The sequence below is a fragment of the Symphodus melops genome (assembly GCF_947650265.1).
Source record: "Symphodus melops genome assembly, chromosome: 9".
NCBI lineage: Eukaryota > Metazoa > Chordata > Actinopteri > Labriformes > Labridae > Symphodus > Symphodus melops.
The window spans coordinates 14,168,699-14,188,824 of record NC_136699.1 but is presented as its reverse complement, the minus strand read 5'-3'; the positions used below and the strand labels follow the sequence as shown (position 1 = coordinate 14,188,824).

Genomic DNA, 20,126 nt, shown 5'->3' with positions numbered 1-20,126 from the left:
ATGTGGCTGCCCACTTGTACTGGAAACACACAGCACACCATCAGCTGTTGCTGCTCTCTATAGGATCACATAAAGAATTATTTATTTATTTAATATTTTCATCTAATGAAGCAACAAGTTGAGCTGTGATTTACTTTGTAGCAAGCATAAGTAGAATGAAAAGACCATGCTGTGTCACAGTAAGAAGGCTGCTTTGTTTCTGGGAGACGTGTGCATTAGTTTGAAATACAGCCAAGCATGGAGAGAGAGACACACACACACACACACACACACACACACACACACACACACACACACACACACACACACACACACACACACACACACACACACACACACACACACACACACACACACACACACACACACACACACACACACACACACACACACACACACACACACACACACACACACACACACACACACACACACACACACACACACACACTGGTTCTTCTCAGTCAGTGAGAGCCACACTACAGCTCCATTACTCTGTGTATGTCACTGACCCATTTATGTTATGTATCTTACTTTACATTTCCCTAATGAACTGCAGAGGTGGATTTAAAAAGGCTCACAGAAACAGTAGTGTAAAGCTAATGCATTTAAAAGAAATCCATTAATGTTTGAACCAGACTTCAGAGGGGACAAGATGTGGGAGTTTATTAGAACATCACAAATGTATTTAATTCAAGCCAAGAAAGTTTACAGACCTCTTACTTCACATTATGATTTGAACATTTAGACCGGATTGCTGATTTCCTTTGTTGAACAGATGAAAATAGTAGATGGTAAACTGAGTGAAAGCAGAAGCTGAAACTACCTTTGTTTTACAGGCTCTTTGTAGGACAGTGTTTCTTACAAAACTATTAAAATGCATTTTATTAACATGAGTTCCACAAAGATTTGACATTAAGAAGTTTTATAATGAACATTTTTCTCGCTACAATCTGACATTGTCTGTGGCACCGGTAGCCTAGTGGTTAGTATGCATGCCCCATGTACGGAGGCACAGTCATCCAAGCGTGTGGCACAGGTTGGCTCCGACCTGTGGCTCCTTTCCTGTCGCTCTCTCCCCACGATTCCTAAGTCTATCCAATGTCCTATCTCTAAAATAAAATAAAGAAAAAAAGCCAAACAAATAAACCTTTAAAAAATAAATATATTGACAAATGTGAGGTTATTTAACTTCAATAAAAAAATACAAATATATACCAATATAGCAGTAAATATAAAATGAAAAAAATAAGTACCTCCTTTGTACCAAAGAATTAATTCAGTGTTACTGGAGTGTGTAAACTAGCTCACTGTTCTTATCTCTATCACAGTAGATCAATAAAACACTCCTGCTATAAGAACTTGTCATTTAATTTTCCCCTGTTGTAATGACCCTCTGCTCTGCAGGATTTGTTTCAGTCTGGCAACTTGCACATTAGTTGTAACATTAACCTGATTTTCTCCCTGTGTGATTACTGTGTCGATGTGAATATGAGGGGTTCTCTGTTTCTCAAGCAATCAACTGACACAAAGGCAGGCTGCTCTGGGGACAGTTTTGGAGCACAGACAAAAACATAAATCCCAAGTGAATGTTCATTGCATAACACACAATGCATTACAACAGCAGTCAAATGCAGAACAATAAAAAACAATGAGATTGACGGATTATGTATGAGACCATCAGCTGAGCTGACATAATCATATCTGACAGTGCAGTGTTGGAATTAAAGCCTTGTTGGTGTATAGTGGATAACATTACTGATGGATTGTGAACAAAGCGTGTAAATAGCCACACAGCCACTGAAGCAAAAAGCAGCCGACAGAAGCAGGAGAGATAGCGAGCCCGAGAGGAAGACAGGAGACAGAATATGCAAAAAGACGGAGGAGGCATATCTACAAAATATGGGTCAGGCAGAGAGAAAGACAGAGAGAGCTCAGTGTAAAGCAGAAAGAGTAAACATGCTCAGGCCTAGTCTATTACTCCCTCGTCCTAATGGGCTTCTGATCATAATTAATAGAAAAGAGGAAGAGGACCAACAACAAGTAAGTAGCAGGGAGGGAAAGATGGATTTACAAGATGCATCAAAAAATAGAATGAGTGCCCTATAGAGCAGAGTTAAGGAGAGATTAAGTGATAGTATGGAGCAGGAAACATATGCAATAAAAGCTTTGGAGCACTCATAAGCAGAGGGGTGGCACTATGAAAAACTATCTACAGCATTTAAATAGAGAAGTCATATCTTGGATACATTATCAGATCAATTATAATAATACATCATAAATCACAAGTTAGAATGTAAGACTACCGTAAAGACATGTGGACAATTACTGTGTGGTTGGGAGAAAAAGTCATTTTGAGAAGCAACGCCCAAGGTTCTACCCATAAATGTACATTTTAGAAACACGGCTTGAGCCAAGAATTACACGCTGACAGCTGGATTAGCATGTCAAAGTGAATTCAGAGTCATTTTCATATTTTATCCAGTAGGAAGAGAACTGCAGGTAAGAAAGTATTAACTGTACTATACAGTAGTGGTGGTAGTAAAATGATGATTTATGCATACTTAAGACCCAGAGGATGAGCAAATGAAAACCCTCATAATCTTTCTCTCCATTCATTATTCATACTCTTCCCTGATTGCATGCCCTGCTCACTTTCTGTAATTTCATAATTCTTGGTTTCGAAGTAACTGACCTCATGTTTTTTTAAAGACATGGCAGCCAATTCTGGGTTTTCTCCCGACACGCACATGATACTGAAAGTGAGTTCTGTTTGTGCATCTTGTGTGAAAAGCTGATCATATTTTAAAAAACGTTGCTTTTGGCTGTTCTAAATACTCAACAAGTACCTTGTGTGACCCTTTCTAGAACAGAGGAAACGTTAAAGCAAGCTGTGGTTAATTCAGCTCCTCGGTAAATGTAAGGATCAACAAAGTCAGTCTGAATGTCTTGATGAGCCAAATGACAAACCTGTTGGTAGAATGTTGTTTTTTTATAAGTAACAGGACTGTGTACAAGTAGCAAGGATAAAATGTGTTTATTTTGGTTCCATCTTTTCCCCCTCTGACTGATCAGTATTTTAAATGCAATGATACATTTCCTCATCATGTTAACCCCTTAGATATCCCCTCAAAAAAAAAGGGTCCAATGAAGCTATTTGAAACTGACAACGCTGGTAAGTAGAGCGATTGATAACACTTTATAGTTTCGAATTCTAAAAGTAAAAATGGTAGCACTTATAATAAATATGTATTACGGATATATGGCTCACCACAGCCTTTCTGAAGTTTGTTAGATTTAATGTCATTCATGGACATTTACGTCCAGCCAATTTGCAACCAGACAGATTTTTTTTTTTTTTTTTTTTTTTTGGGGGGGGGGCTGGAGCTCTGTGACAGCTCCCCCTGGAAATCAAAACTTCCCTTAATATTTGATAAGGTCTGGCTAATAGAGGTCATGTTTTGCAGACAAAGCACTGTGATACAATCGATCCCTTTTGATCCCAGTCTATTCACTTCAAACAGTTACAGCAGCAGAGCTTGTTTAAAAGAATCTCATTGGACTGTGGCTGACCTTTAAAAGCACATTTAAAACCCAGACATTACCCCAGCGTAGAAAATGTACCTTGATATCCCTTTTTCTATTATTAAATGAGGAGAAAATTGACAAAATAAAAAATTAAATAAAGTGCTCCCAGTTATTGGGTGCAGGCCAATAAAGCAGTGGAATTTCACACTTGGGATATTTTCTCATACAGTTTGAGCAGACACCATGAAAAAGCCTATAAAGGTGTTGTCAAAACACAGACTCGGGCCTGCTCTAAAACCTGCACGCTGTCTTGTTAAAGTGCCGTTAAGCTGAATGTAGCTACATCCAGTGACAGCCTTGCTTCGGGTGACGCTCAAAAAGTCTGGAGCTTTGTTCTCATGCCCTTGCTTGTCTTTACTTATCCTTTTTAATCTTTTACTCTGTAAAATGCTGACCACTGACTCGTTTCTTTTTCTCATTTCTATGCATTAACATACAGTAGCTCGCCACCTTTGCTTCTTTACTGCTGATGCCCCGATTCAGGAGTTCATTACTGTCTTTCCATCTCCTCTGCAGATCTTTCTCCTATCGTCCAGTTCATCTCTGATTCCCTCTCTCCTCTTCCCCTTCTCCTCTCTTCCTTCTCATCACTCAGACCAACAGCAGAGCTCTTCATCAGGCACACGTCAGGCATCTGTCAGAGTCCAGGCCCGTCTCGGCATGATTGATTTTTTGCCCACCTGCGTCTTTCGTAATGACTGACTGTCAGTTGTTTTACTGCCCGCCCTTCCCGCCCTGCCTCCCCTCAGTAGCTCCTGTCACTGCAGCATCCAGAGGCTAAATCTCTCCACTCACAGACCTACAGTGCATTATCTAGCTTGTCTTCTGATGAGATTTATGTCAGTATACCACAGAGCCAGCATGTCCTCCTTCCAAATCACAGAGGAAAACGCTATCAAGGATGGTTATCTTACAGAAAGATGATTATATCCTAACAAGTGAAATATCTATTGCACACTTAAAGTTTTCAAATATTCAAAAGCCATGAATTTTGGGAAAGCAGATACTAAGCGTCTGTTTGGACTTGCTGTGTTTTGATTTGGTCTAGTAACAGCTTGTATAACAGTTTAGAGGCTGAGGCAGCAGACTATTTTGTCAAATGAAATGCTAAATCTGGAGCTCTGCAATATAGAGGAGCGTTGGCAGGATACATTTCCTGTGTGGAAAGCAAATATAATTTCTAGTAGGATATCAGCTCGTCCCATTTGTATGTTTAAAAAAATTATAATGAAAAAATGTATCCAAAGGCAAGACTCTATGATTTGGCCAACTCCAGGTTGGGTTTTCTTGGTAGAACATGTTTTTTCAATGTTGAAACTTATCTGCTTTTTGAACTCTATGTATCGATATAATAAAGAGAAAATTACAACTATAGTTGCAAATTTGGAACGAAATCTAGACATAATATATGATGTATGAATCTTGTGTTCTTTGGGCATTGAAACTTGACGAGCATTTTTAAATCCCCCTGAAGGAAGTGAGTTCACTGGATTTTGTTGAAGGCGACAGCTGTTGTCTCCTGGTCTGAGCTCAGACCTTCCTGACATGTTTTGGATGGAAATGTGTCAGAAACCCTTTCAAAAACCTCTTCATGTCCCATGGCGGCCTCCAGACTGAGTTAAGATGTATGAGAGGAGCTTCAAACTGGAAGCGCAGTGAAAGCACTTCCCCTGGATGCACTCACCTGGATATTAAGAGTGTCTATCGTCTACAAAAAAACAAAAAACAGGTGCAACTTCCAGATCTGGAGCGAGACCTCAAAATCTCAATCTCTGTTCTCCATTTACTACCCTCCTTCTCTCCTTCCTTTGCCCTTCTTCTCTCCCTCTGCCTGGCAGGGACACACCAGGGCCCACAGAGAGAAGGGATGCAGCAGAAGGCTTCTTTGAACGAGAGCTCTGGTTGAAAACCTTTCATCTCATGCTCTACCTGGCCAAGGCAGACTGCAGGGTGGCTCTGCTGTCATAAGCATCCACCAGAGGAGGGAGGTAGGCGGGATGAGACAAGAGAACAGGAAGGGTTATAAAATTGCTATGAGCAGGGAAAAGGAAAATGAGCAAAAAAAAAGAAAGAAAAAAAGGCCCTTTTTATTAATAATCTATTTATGGTTTTTCCACCCCCAGCCCCCCAAAAATAGGGAGTAAATGAACATGAGTGAGAGACAGAGATCAGACGGAGGAAAGATAGAGAGCAGAGGAGTGGGGAGCAGAAGTGGGGCAGAAGATGAGAGATGGAGAGACTCTTGTGGCTCATGAAGTAGAGCCAATTTACAAAGCTCCTGCTGATACAGAGACATGGTGCTCCTGCTTTCACCTCAAATATGTCCAACAGAGAAATCAGAGAAAATGTGCCTAATTATTCCTTTAAGTGAAATTTCTGTTGTTCTCATCTAAACATTGCAAAAAAAAATAAAAAATAGTCTTGCATGAAAAGTTCCAGCCGAGCAGTTGTTGAATGTGTAAGGACTTTAAACATTATGCAAAAGCGTGAAACGATTGCCTTTCCTTCATCAAAGGCGAGACTCCATGCTGCATAGAGCATCACAACTTTGGCAGTATTACTGACTACTTTATCTTAGCATGCCACTTGGCCTATTGCATCTGCTGCCAAGAGCGTTTCCTTGACAGGCAAAGACTGAGCACTTGAAGAGTGTATGATGGGCCTCGACAGGAGGCCAGCAGAGAGAGAAGAAAGTTAATGCGTGTCTGTATTTCTGAGTGCTTTTGTGTGTTAAACCCTCACTAAAAACAGGCCACATGCTACTTTTGGTAAGGCTGGTAATAACTCAAAAGCCTCCCATCGACAGGGCCTGTCTATAGCCGTGAAGGACTGCGGGTTTGACAAATGGATTCTCTCACAACTTTATGTATACCTGTGAGGGTTCTGCATGGGAAAATTAGAGAGGAATGCCGCAGGGCAGGTTGTGAGTCGAAAACGCCAGGTCTGAGCACACAGACGAGGATCATTATCGAGACAGAAGGTGTGTTTAAGGCTGACAAAAGGCTGACAAAATACAAAAAAAAGAAAAGAAAAATAACAGACAAATGGAAACGCATCTTCTAAGTCAGTGTGTTTAAAGTGTAATCTTTCTCTAAGAGACCATCATTAAAAAAACAACAATGCTTGCCAAAAGCACAAGTCTGTATTCAAAGGCTTTTAAGTGAGCCTCAATCTAGGCTTTCTGTTTTCGCTCTTTCCTCCTCCCTCGTCTTTGTATCAAAAACAACCTTGATCAAGTTCATATTAGAAGTAAATGCAACCCATCAAAAACAAACATTGTAACCATGGGAACCAAACCCCTTGTTCTTAAGAAATATAGATGGGTTTTTCTTTTGCACTTGAAGCCCTCCATTAAGCCTTTCAAGCCTTAGGGAGACAACTGTTCAATAGAAAGCATATCAATTAGAATCAATGTTGAATGAATGAACTAACATTATGTCTATTAAAGATCCCGTCTAATGGGATGAGACACAAGTCAATATACCTCGTACCACCTGAAAACTCGTAGAGCTGCATCTGTAAGCTGCAACATGCTAATGAGACGTTGTGTCTGCCTGGGGAATAAAGTGAGTCTCTGCAATAAAAATCTTTTGACCCACTTTTGGAAAATGGAATATTGTCTTTCTCAAAATGAACGATGCAAGGAAAAGTCTTGCTATTAGGGTATGCTTACAATTCATTGCATTATAAACTAGTCTTTGTCGTGAAGGGAGTGCAAATCAAAGTGCACATGCAACGTGTATGTCAGTGTTATCTTTCCACACAAATATAGGGAGCTTTTAAGAGCCTCATCCACTGGAGGAGGTTAAGTTCTCCAAGCCCCAGTCAGAAGGATATACAGTACACTCAGTCAAGCAGTCTTAAAAGCCAAGAGGCTGACATGGCTGTGGACTTCAGCCATACAATCCAAGTGCATTATGTCCCTGCTCAGCAGAGGGGTTGAGATAGCTGTGCAGCTTCATATGAGCCAAATATTATCAGAGGGAGAGGGAAGTTAATGGCCTTAATGCTACAAAGCCGTTAGCTAGCATTGCATTCATAGTTTTAGGAACATATTGGCATCCGGTTCTAACAATGTATTTGAATGCTGGCAGCTAACTGTGGCTTGAATACAATAGGAATGTGTATTTCATGTCATTGACTACTTCAATATTTTTTAGATGGCAATCTTGCGTTCTCTGATTCCACACTTTGCTAACATCCACCACTGTTGAGTGTGGAGTTTGGGTGATGTTGGCTGTGATTTGGAAAAAGAGGATAGGTCATCTGATTCTGTTTCAAAATAAAGATTTCACAACGTCATTCACTTATTGTAAGAATGCTTTTTTCAACCAAAACAGAAAAGCTAGCTTAGGTATGAATTATTCAAAACATTTTGGTCAACGGTCTCCCACTTGGCCAAATAGGCAAAGAGGTGCTGACAGAGATGTGAGATGGGGTTATACTGGGAGAATCAGGATCCTGCAGAGTGGAGTTAAAAATAGAGCATGAAGTGGAGGAAGGGGAGGAAGAAGAGGATGGGGGAGGGGACTTACCTGTGGGCTTGGAGGCAGCCTAGTAAGCACTGAGCGGCACCACTATGGACGACAACAGGCTGGTGAGCGAGACGGAGAGAGCGTGACCTAGAGAGTTGAGGAGAGAGAGACAGAGAGAGCTGAGACAAAGAGACAAGAGAGAGAGAGAGAGAGAGAGAGAGAGAGAGAGAGAGAGAGAGAGAGAGAGAGAGAGAGAGAGACAGGGAGAGATAGGAAAGCAACAAATAAAAGAAAAAGGAGAAAACGTGTTAAAAGTCAGACAAGTCATGATGAACCCAAATTGAAAAGGAAGGGGGTGATAATGAGAAAACAAGTCAGCCTACCATGAAGACCCATGTTTGAATATAAAGCAGACCATTATTTCACAGCAGGCTGCGGATGGCGCAATGATTAGCAACAATAAAGGACAGATTCACTGGTGGAATGAAGAACAATGTGTCACAAATACTCACAAACTTGGCGTAATAATATACAGTCCTGAATTGGGGTTTGCATGAATAACTGTTCGTCAGAAGATGTTTGATCTGTATGTCATAAAGAGATGTCAGTATTTATCTTGTTTTGTTTGATAAACAGATAAAACTATCTGGAACTTGAATAAATTTATTAGATTTCTTTTATCGAGACATAGATGTGTGTGTGTGTGTGTGTGTGTGTGTGTGTGTCTGTGTGTGTCTGTGTGCACATACTGCATGTCCCCTTGCCTCAATTGGACGATGCAGGTAAACAAACCCTGTCACTGTCACTTTCCACTAATGGTTTGAACTGGTGTTCTGGGATCAATATAAAAGCCTGCTTATGTATCTTTAGAAATGGTGAACATTCTGGAACCAACCAAAAAAAAAAAAAGAGAAGAAACCAACATTTCATGATAACAATCAATTCAGACATCAATTGAGAAGAATCCTTTAAAACACCATTTTCAAAAAACTCAAGGTAAATATTTCAATGTTTTATAAAATTGCTCAGATTTTGTATCAGGAGTAACAGCATTTGAAGTGAAATCATGCCTCAGCAAGGCTTCGGTACAACAACAGAAGAAAGCCCATCAGAGGAGAAAGTAGGCAGACAGAAGAAGAAGCTCCATTATGGACAATCAGTGCATTGTTTACTCAAGGGCCAGCCAGGTGCAGTTTACTTTTTCGTCAAAGTGAAATAATTTGAGAAAAACAGAACACATGGCCCGTCACTTGGTTCCTAATGAGCTATTGTTCCCAACTGGTTCAGCAGGGATTGCAGTGAGTCACCAACAACTGACAGAGAGGAAGACTTGTCAAAGGCAGACTGTGTTGAGCAGCTGTATGAAGAGTGCCTCCAGACTGTAAATAACCTATACCTGGAGAATCAGGGTTTGTAGTTATCACTAACAATGAAGAACATTTTAACAATACTTTGGCTATTTGATGCTGGTATATAAATGTTTGTGTATATTATTTGACATTAATTATTTCCTCTTACAGTTTGATAGCCTTTTTTACGAAACCAACTCAATGACCTGATTTTGTGGTTTCTGTGTCCCTGAAAAGATGAGAAGCAGAATATGAAGCTTTTCGAATAATAAAATGAACACAATTGAGTGATCACTTAATTCACATTTTTCAATTAGGGTCTATTTGCTGCACACTGAATGAATCATGGATACAAATCACTCCGAAAACATTGTTTAATTTCCAAGACAGCTCATTATTTAGCATATCTATTTATCCACATGAGGTGTGCTTACAAATCCACAGTAATTATGAACACACTACAGTCGCTTGCCTGTTGCCAATCTCCCCTCCTTTGTAGTCCATCATCATTGTCTCTATGTCTCTCTGACATAATTAGGCAATACAAAAAAAAAGACTATGAGAACAGAACAGGCTTGTCAACAAAGACAAAGACAAAGAGGGGCAACAACCTAAATGCATTGTGTGGTAATTGCTCAATAGAAAGCATATAACCTTGTGTAGTGAGGTTGTCAGAAAGACAAGCCTTGAACTGATTTCAGAGATAAAGAGAAAGTAATAAATCTACTACCACTCTCAAGAGGCTCTATGTTCATTAGAATGAAAAATTTAACTGTATTGCATTTTAAGAGGTCTACAATCAAGATAACCGTCCTTACATTCATCAATCATTGCCTCTGAATACAAATACACTTATTTATGTTTTACACTAGATGTTAGAATCAGTTGATAATTGGGATTAGCGTTAATACCAGCATACATTTACCATCTGCCACTGCTTAATAATGACAGCTGAGCATTGTCTATTTGAGCTGTAATCTGTATAAGCAAATGCTCGAAGAAAATGAGTCATTTCCTAAAAACTGAGGCCACGCACCGATGACATGTATTAGACATACACTACATGTTTTTCAACGCTGCAAACAGTTCCAGCACACAGCACCATGTGATTTTGGTATTGCATTGTTTTTATTAGTTGACATTTTTTGTAAAAGTTTTCACCAGACATACACCACCAAGAAATGATAGGCAGTGTATGATGAAAATGTTTACTAACTTGTCATTTGAAGACAATTAAAGGTTCTGCTTTATTTAACCTGTTACAGGAATACTTACTGACATAAATGTGGGACTTAAGAGTCCCTGACTCTGTCTTATAGGCCCCTGACCCTTTCCTTAAGAGTCCCTGACTCTATCCTATGGGTCCAAGTCCATGACTTGGTTTATTTATTAGAATGGTTGTTTCTTATGATTTGAGTCGCTGACTATTTTTAGTCTAGGTAAGTAGCTGTTTGTATGCCTGTAAAGCACTTTTGTCAACTGAAGCTGTCGTAAATGTGCTACACCAATAAACTTGATTCGACTTGACTTAATGTTTGCCTGACTGATCCATCTCGCCTCTCTTGGTGTTGAAATCCGAAACACCCCCTGATTTAAAAAGGTACACTACTGATGATGTGTCCCAAAATGTAAATCTTCCTCACATCTGAGCTACAGCTCCCACAACACTCTTAACATTAATGCAAACCTTATGTCTTTACCACCCATTGGCACAATGGACAGTTTTCCATCACGTCCCGTGTTTCATGATTCTAGATCTTTCAGCATGTTCCTCAAGTGATCATTGACGTAAGTCACTTGTTCACAGTCAATCTAAAGAAGCTGGAGAATAGTCATGTTCAATCTGCTCAAACACTGCCATGTCCGAACTGGACACAAGCTAAACTGGTTGGTTCAGCACAGGATGGAACTGAATTAAGAGAAACCCACAATTCTATACCTCTACAGTACTTTATATGATGACCAAGTTACTTTTAGAATGTATTACAGACTGGTGGTTTCAATCCATTCATACATTTCTTTCCATGTCAGCAAATTAGGAGAGTAGACCAGACATTTCTCTTCCCAGAATCATCTTGCAGCTCCTCCTGAGGGAGTCTTATACTATCTTAATTCAAATGAGATATATAATTCCTCAGGCATGTTCGAGTAATGCTCTAGGATCTCTAAGCGGTTGGACGTGCCAAGAAAACTTCCAAAAAGTTCCCAGGAGGGGTCTTCACCAGAAACCCAAACCACCTAAACTAACTTCTTTCAATTGGAAGGAGCAGTTGCACCACTCTGAGCTCTGGAGTCTGCTACTCTTAGGGAACTTGAGAGGAAGCTTCTTATGTCAGCTTGTTAAATCCCTGTCTTATGGTCAATGTTTAAAACCCATGACCATACTGTAGGCTTGAAGGTTAACCCCAAAAATCAGGAGCTTGCATACAAATATCATCTGCAAAGAACCAGAACAGCGACTGTGCTTTGAGATGTTGTCCTGAAGATCACAAAGACACTCACTAAAAACCTGCATGTCCTATTATTGAGAATACATACCCAGCTCCAACAGGAATGTCCTTAGGCCCTATTTTTCTAGTACACACATAACAAAACATCCAATGAAGGACAAAGTCATCTCCAAATGCGCTAAGCACAGTAAACAAACAATTGACTGGTGAAATCTACATTGTAGTTAATTACATGAAAAGGTGGAGGTTTTTTCTCCCAATGTTTCAGTCAACGAAAACTCCTTTAAGTCAAATATTTAGATTTACCTGAATTGAGTACAGTTGTGGCAGTAAAATCCAGGATCAGAAAACTATTGTGTAAATGGGACTGGTAAGGGTGCTCTCAAATACTTTTTTTAAACTTTATTTATCCCCAAAGAGACGCACCGAGCGGTTAACCACAGGAGCATCGACCCGCATACACACCCAAGGACACATCTGACATGTTGCTCGCAGGAGCTGGGGATCGATCAAAACCTCAACTTTCTGGTTTGAGAGACAACGACTCTACCAACTGAGCCACAGCCGCCCCATACGGCATGGAACTTGGAAACAAGTTTGTCATCAACCAGTGAACAAGTATAAAAAAAAAAAACAGAAGGGATTGTTAAATGCATAGTAAAGGTCATACAAGGTTTAGACTTTTTTTTATTTTGGGGCCTTTAATGCCTTTATTAGATACACAGGACAGTGGAAAGTCAGGGAGAGAGAGAGAGAGAGAGAGAGAGAGAGAGAGAGAGAGAGAGAGAGAGAGAGAGAGAGGAATGACATTCAGGAGAGGAGCCACAGGTGAGACTGGCTGCTTGTATGACAACGGCTTCTATATATGGGAGGCACAAACTAACCACGAGGCCACTGGTGCCCCAACAGTGGCCTCGTGATGATGAGTGTAATAATTATTTAACTAAAAAAAAATGACATTACATTTTGGTTTTTGGATTACTTATTCAACTTCGCTGGCAGTCTGGCAGAGGCAAATCTTACAGCAAAACTCTAAATTGATGTCATTAAAAGGAATCATTTTCCCTAAATAAGCCAGTGATAATCGTGAAGAAAAGAAAGCCAACCATGTGTGACTGGCAGCAAAGTTAAGTCTTGTTCAAGAGAGAAACTTTCAAAACGACTCCTCCCCGAGACTGCCAATATTTGAATGAAGGTACTGCTCAAGTCTGGATTGGATTTATATATAAAGTTCTACAATAAGTTAATTAAGGACAGTAAGCTCAAAACTTAAGAGTTCTTTTCCCCGACTCACAACCACAGTTTCCTGGAGTTGGTCGATGGGATCCGCCTAGCACAACCACAGTCCTTTACTGTTGGCTAGGAAACAGACATTAGCTGTCTTTCAGTTTTTCGAACATCTTTCTGTTACGTCTAGAAGCTGGGATCACTTGGTCTCTAACCCACTAACTACTTGAAAAAACAACATTAAATATTGGATCAACACCTCATTCATCTTGATCCAATTTAAACTGCTTTGTTTTCTAGCCCATTGTGAATCACCTTCTAATATGACAAAAGGGAGGATTTCACACAGATAATGTCAGTTGTGCAAAGCACACAGGCTAATGAGTTTTGAACCTGGCTGACACTGTTTGGCTCAAATAAAATGCAAAGGACAAGAGTGATGACAGGCTCACTTTATTTAATTATCCTGCCTGAATGGAGGCTGTCACTATGCACGGTCAACTCATTCATTTTCACATAAAGAAAATAAATTAACTGTCACTGCGTTGATGCAAGAGAACAGATTAAGACACAAACTATCAATATTTTTCTAGATAAGCACTAGAATTAATTGTTTTCTGGGTTCACCAACATCATAACTACTTCGTGCCATTAAATAGTTCTGCAAAGATCAAAAGAAAAACAAGGAAAAAAATGTTTCTTCTTCTTTATCTTTTGTTTGGCATGATGTCATAGGTTTAAGCCAGAATACGTCTTGTGATAACTTTTGTGACACACACTTTTCTGTCTTGGGGCAACCGTTTTATGAGAAAGGGCGTTGGTTGCATTTTCCAGAATTAGCTCCGCACACACAACACACACATCCATGCTCATTATCAGCTACACCACAACATACAGAGGCCACTTTGTATCACCAGGGAAAGTCACACATCCTTGTCTTGTTTCCTGGTATGACCTCACTCACAGCACAATACAAACATTGTACGTCAACCACAACATATTTTTTTTCCCAGCGAGAGCAAAGCTTCTTTTTAAATCCCGAAGGTGCTGTTTTTGTCCAAAATCTGGCCTTTCCATCTGGAGAAGTTTTTCTTTTTAAAAGAAATCACAAAAACGACCATAAACACATCCTGAAACTACTAAAAGTAGAGTAAACAACATCCACAAATAACTGCCCTGTATTTAATCTGTTTGCATGAGTATATTGTGACTTCCAGTTAAGCTTTTATTTCATCACATAACTGTATGCAGACAAAGGCATTCATTTAAATAGCAAAATACAGCCTTCTGTCTTGACTAGGCACTTCAATACTCTCACATAGTGAAGGCTATGTGGGTCCATTTTTTTTAACAAGATGCAACGTTGTGAAATTAGGTACATTGATTTATCATTTACAAACAGAATTACAAGTCTTCTGAGCCTTATAGTCTTAGAAACTTAATACAAGTTTATCAGAGTTTATCTATTATGTGTATTAAAGAGTAGTATGAACAGTATGAACAATGTGCGTTTGTTTCAAAATATGGCATTGTACAAGTACAAGTGAGCTGTAGTCACACCTGAAACGTCGGTTTGACATTTCAGTAAATTACATTCAGAGTTCTGCTCTGTAGAATTAATGAGAGGCACTCAGTGATTTAATGAACTTGGCCTGTATGGTGTGCTCTTGTGGCTCATAACTAACCTGTTCTGTAATGGGGCTCCGGCAATGTCCAGGTCTCAGTCCCTGCATGAGTTTTCAAAAAAGGCTGAACCTCTCACCTTAATAACTGTCGACTTTTCCTCCTCAGTTGGATGCACTTTTAATTATCAGCTCCAAGGCTTTCTGTAGCATCTGTACTCCGAGGAAGGTGCTCACCTTTTGACTAAGAACCTCCAACTTTACAGAGTTGGCTCAAAGTCAGGCTCAAAATCTGTGAGCATTGCTGAATTCAGCAACACAGCAGCAGGATCCTTTTGATGACTGGGCCATCTTTAGCCTGGCTGCTAAGCTAATAACCAGCACAGCTTCTATGATGATCTTTTAGCAGCAGTGTGCCCTGACAAAGTCATCAAGTATGACATACTGTATGACAAATAAAGACAGCCTGGATGAATGTGTAGATCACTGGACCCAGTTTAGCTTACTGTGGACACATTTGTAATACTGATGAGTAAATCCTCCGACATATTTTTCATTCTGTATTCAAGCAGTTTGACCTTGAGAGGTTGCTTGGGAGAGCAGCTTTAATGCTAAACCAGCTGTAAAAGTCATAAATCTTTTCAGTGTCAGCCTCTCAAACAGTGTACCTACATCACAGGGCCTCTTGGAAAATTACAGCACTGGCACATGTTTGACTCCACCTCCATCAACAATGAGATAATAATCCTTGTGACAGATCTTATCAGAATCTGATGCGTCAGACTGATGCAGAGGACTTCCTTGGAATAAACAAAAGCCTAAACAAGCTGCACAAACGGGGTGTTGTTGTATCACTGCTGCAGAATGGGCACATTTCTGTTGTTAAACCAAACACAAACACTGCAACAATGGATTTCTACCAAGCAGCTGTTATTTTTCTACCTGCACAAACTCATCAGGGTATCATTTTCCCAGAGAGGATTTTTCTCCAACAGTGTCTGAATGAGGCATCAGTTCATAAAAGTGTATATCAATTATCTACCAAAAGCTAGCATATACTGACTTTTCCTGTTCAAATACTTGGAGTCGACATTCATCATTTTCATTAATATTGACCTTGATGCTTTTTTACAAAACGTCCCGACTCCAACCTCAGCCTTCTACCTTTCTATCACTGCAGTGTAGTCACAGTGGGAGAATTTAAGGAGCATGCTATAAAATAGTTTTTTTTTTTTTTTCAAACTCTCAGAAATTGAGTCTCAAGCTTCCTTCTTGAAACCAAACTCTAATCACCAGGAAACAGTAGAAATGCACTCCAGGTGTAACGTCCATGCCTAGCATGGTTAAACTGCATATTCATCAGGTTATCTTGCTGGGTTAGCCTGTTTTATTTAGCAGGTAACCCAGCTGGATCGGCATCTTTTAGTCTCTGTGTTAGATAATCATTAAGCCAAAGCTCATACAGTCCGTTACCACTGGGAGGAGCTGTGTAATATTAGCTGCTGAGCTGTAGAGCTACTTTTCATTAAAATTAAGCACAGCTTATCAATGTGCTATCATTTACATTGACAAGCGGAACATAGTTGTTCTTCCTCTTAGAAAGTTAAAATAGATGAAATGCTAACAAAACTATTGATACCACTCCATCTTTTAGACTAGCAATGTCTATTGCATGTGGTGCAAGTTGAAATTGATTCATTTTTATTTCCTCAGTAGCGAACAGCTCTAGTGAACTGTATCTCATCACAGATTAAAACAGCATGAATGCAACACGCTAACATTGGATCACTCCTGTTACATTTTTAATACGCTTCTTATCATCTAATAGCCTTCTTTTCTATGTGCAAACCAAGCTCTGTGCATAAAAGCAAATCACTTGTTTCTCGTCTTCTGAAAAACTCCAATATTAGTGTGCTACTTAAAAATAAGTCAGATTTGGGCCAAGACTGCTTTATGGGAAAGAGAAAAAATGAAACATTTCAGTAAATGAGAGCTCACGCACACCACGGGCAGGAGAAGGTGGCTCATCTTCTTCCTTCTGCAGTTCTTCCTGCAGCTCCGGTTTAGCTCTACTGTCTTCCTTTTGTGATCTAAATATTTTATACATAGCCTGATGTTGTGTTCGGGATGTGTCCCACTCTTTGATCAGGCAGACTTGCCATTGATTTGTTGCTGTTGCGAAGTAAGGCATCGACTGTTTCTTCACAGAGGAAGAGGCAATGAAGACAGGCTCAGTGAACAAAGGCAAAATCAATAAATAATGCATCATCAGCTTGTCTTCGTCTGTTTTATCAATCATTGAAAGCGCAATACAGTTCAGTCTCACCAATAAAGTGAAGTAAAGTACTGCTTTAATTTGTGTACTTGCTATTGCTATTGATGTTCAATTTGTGATGCTGTAAATAGCTTCTTGTGTGAAAACATGCTGTTTATTAAATGCAAAAAAACATGCCATCACAGTTTGTTCAACATCCTATAAAATGTATGATAAAATGTTGGTTTTTTTTGTGATCTCTCAAAATCAAAAAGGGCAGTGATTATAGAACACAGATTTATGAGTCAGGCAAGATGAGCAGTGCACTATAAAATATCAGCTCATGCTACATTTCTAAGCCAAAACCCACTGTCGCTCCGGCTTTGATGTTCAAACTACGGCCCTGCACAGCCAAGAAATGAGTGTTCTAAAAACAGGATTCTAAAAAACCGGGAGCGAGAGAAAACGTTGCAGCTTCTGCTGCTGCCATAATCCTACGGGTAATCGTTACATTTGATCACCATGCATGAATATGAATGCTGTTCTCTGCGTCCTTGAAAAACCCTCCAATTTACACTTACTTGTTGGGGTGCTACATGAACATGTTCTGCACTTTCTTTCAGTTCATGACGGCCATTCAAATGACTTTCTCAAACCTCAAGGAAAACGAGTGGCACACATTAAAATACACTCAGTGTGGTGTTACAAAAACCGCACAAGGGAGACAAAAAAAGAGAATTGAAGAGGAGAGGGCGCCACAGATGGCTAGCTTTGTGGAGAGGTGTTTGAGCGTGTTTTCAGGCTCATTTCAGTGTAATTTTCTCCCTTTATCCACGGGCACGCAGCCTGTGAAGGGGCAGAATAAGGCATGGAGCCCGGTGCTGGATGTGGAGAGGAAGGCGGAGTGGTGAGTACATGCAAGCAGAAAGAAGACGTGACAGGGTTTGGGAAAAGCTTCTGCTAATCCCTGACACAAAAAGAGAGAGAGAGTGTGTCTGCTTAAGTACACAATAACAAAGATACACGTCACAATTCTTTGGATGATTTAATGTACAATGTGAGTAAACTTTATGACAGTAAAAAAGGATTATAGTTCTGAACTATAATGAATCATGAGTAATTTGGGGTTTATAATTAACATTCCAACACAGCCCAGATAAAGAGGACCATCAAATACCAAAGTGCAAACCCAAATTCAATTCAACAAAATGAAAAACATGAGGAATTCAGTATATTAACTCAAAACTTGGAAGATGGAATATAGCATTGCCTTTCAAATGTAAGGTGAAGCTATTTTCAACCTGTTGGTAATTTTAAATCTACCAGTTACAAAGTGGTTCTAGATAGATGGTGGTTTCAGGCAGAAATATTTGAATGCAGTTCTCCTACGAGAACTGAACAGGTTTCCCAGTTCACCGTGAATATTGTGATATTTTGATGAATAAGTGATTGATATTCTTTCCGTACAAATGAAAAAAGTTTTTTTTTTCCTCTCAGGATTTCAAGAGAAAATACAATTCATTTAACAATGCCTTCAGTCAAGGTTGGAATCTTGCTTCATCTCTCTTCGTAACATAAGCCCATTTCAGAATGAAATTCCACATCAGAGACAAAACAAAGCTCAGCTGTCACTACGCTTTTGTCCCATACCTTGAAGTCAAAACAGCATAATATTGGTGTTCCAGTGTGTTATGTCACATCGCATTACAACATTAAAGAAGAGCCAGAGGCATGATCATCAACAGGCAGTGGGAGCAAACACACAGCGCTGCTTAGCATGTCCGGCTCCAACTTTAAACATCCCCACTGTCTTGCCCCTCTTGTGCCTTTTTGTACCCTCCTCTCTTTCAGGGGCAGAATTACATTAGTACACATGCAGAGAAGGCATCACAAGGGGTGTAAATATCCCATCTTGACCTGGCAATGTGCAAAGAACCCTATAGGGAGCAGCATGCCCCTAACTACAGTATAAAGTCATTGCAAATGCCATCATCCTAGTTTACATAAACTGGAGGAAATGTCTGTCCTCTTTAAGTGGGTGGGCTCTGAGAACAAACAATGCAGTACATATATTCATTTTGTGATGTACTCCTGTTGCTCCTGAAGTGAGAGGTTAGTACTACAATGGCTCGTTCAACAAAGAGATATAAAGAGTTGCCTGGGAGTACATGAGAGTATGTATTGAAGTGGAGAAAGCTTCGGCTGAAGCGTCAGGACTGATTCCCCTTTGGGACATGCGGTAATTAAAACTGAATCTAAAATGCCCTGCAATGACTTCACACATATGCAGTACTGTTCGCAATGTGGGATTATGCATGATGATATGACTGACATCGGAAACACGAGCCTCACAAGTCACAACAGTACCTGGTTCCCATGAGACGAACCAAGGACAAAGAGCCCAGAGCAAGTCTGTCACAATGCAGCCCATTACCCACCCAGTTGTGTTTTTGATGCAGAAGTTTCTAAAGAGATGTTCATGAAACAGGCCCTTTGTGCAGAACAAAGTTTCACTGACAAAGCTGGCACAGTATCTTGTGGGTATTCCCCTTGAGTCAGGGGATGCCACATATGCACATGACAAATAAAAGGACACTAACACATAAGAACCATTCAAATAGATGTATGCAGTCTCTGTACTATTCACGTTTAATGTCCTGTCACATACACATTTTTTTTCCTTCTTCTTTGCCCTCTTGTGACAGCATATGTCCTTTGTTCATGGTCTTTGAGGGAGCGTTGGGGAGCCAGGCTGCTGTGGCTCAGGGAACGGGCATGAATAAATGGACTGTCCTTCCTAGCTGCATAAGGGGAGCAGCCAAACACCCAGAGCAGGAGATCCTACATCATAAATCAAAGGGTCTTTTTCTGAAAGTGGTTACATCTATAACTACTGCTCGTTTAAGTGGTGCTTACAAATATGTATGTCAAAGCCCTCTTGTATTTGCACGAGCATGCGGTGGATGTATGCACACACAGACACATTCCTTGATGTATCAGAACGTACAAAAGAGTCTTTTCTATCCATCTAAAGAAAGCGAAACCAAATGGACATAAGCAAAAACCAAAGCCATGGAGACTTGCTGAAAAGGGTGTATCAGAATGGGAAATTAATATTTCATTCAAGTGCTGACGCTTCTTCAAAAGTGCTACCTTGTATG

At 39.9% G+C, this 20,126-nt stretch overlaps 1 protein-coding gene across 2 annotated transcripts in view; it reads right to left on the bottom strand.

Moving 5' to 3' along the window:
- The window catches only part of mid2 (midline 2), a 124,438-nt gene that overhangs the window by 87,200 nt on the left and 17,112 nt on the right, over nt 1-20,126 (bottom strand). Inside the window, exon 2 of one of the 2 annotated variants that reach the window (XM_079351588.1) lies at nt 8,124-8,242. The gene's annotated coding sequence lies outside the window, so the exon portion shown is untranslated. The remainder of the gene's footprint in view (nt 1-8,123; nt 8,243-20,126) is intronic. The other variant, XM_079351587.1, reaches the window with a different exon arrangement.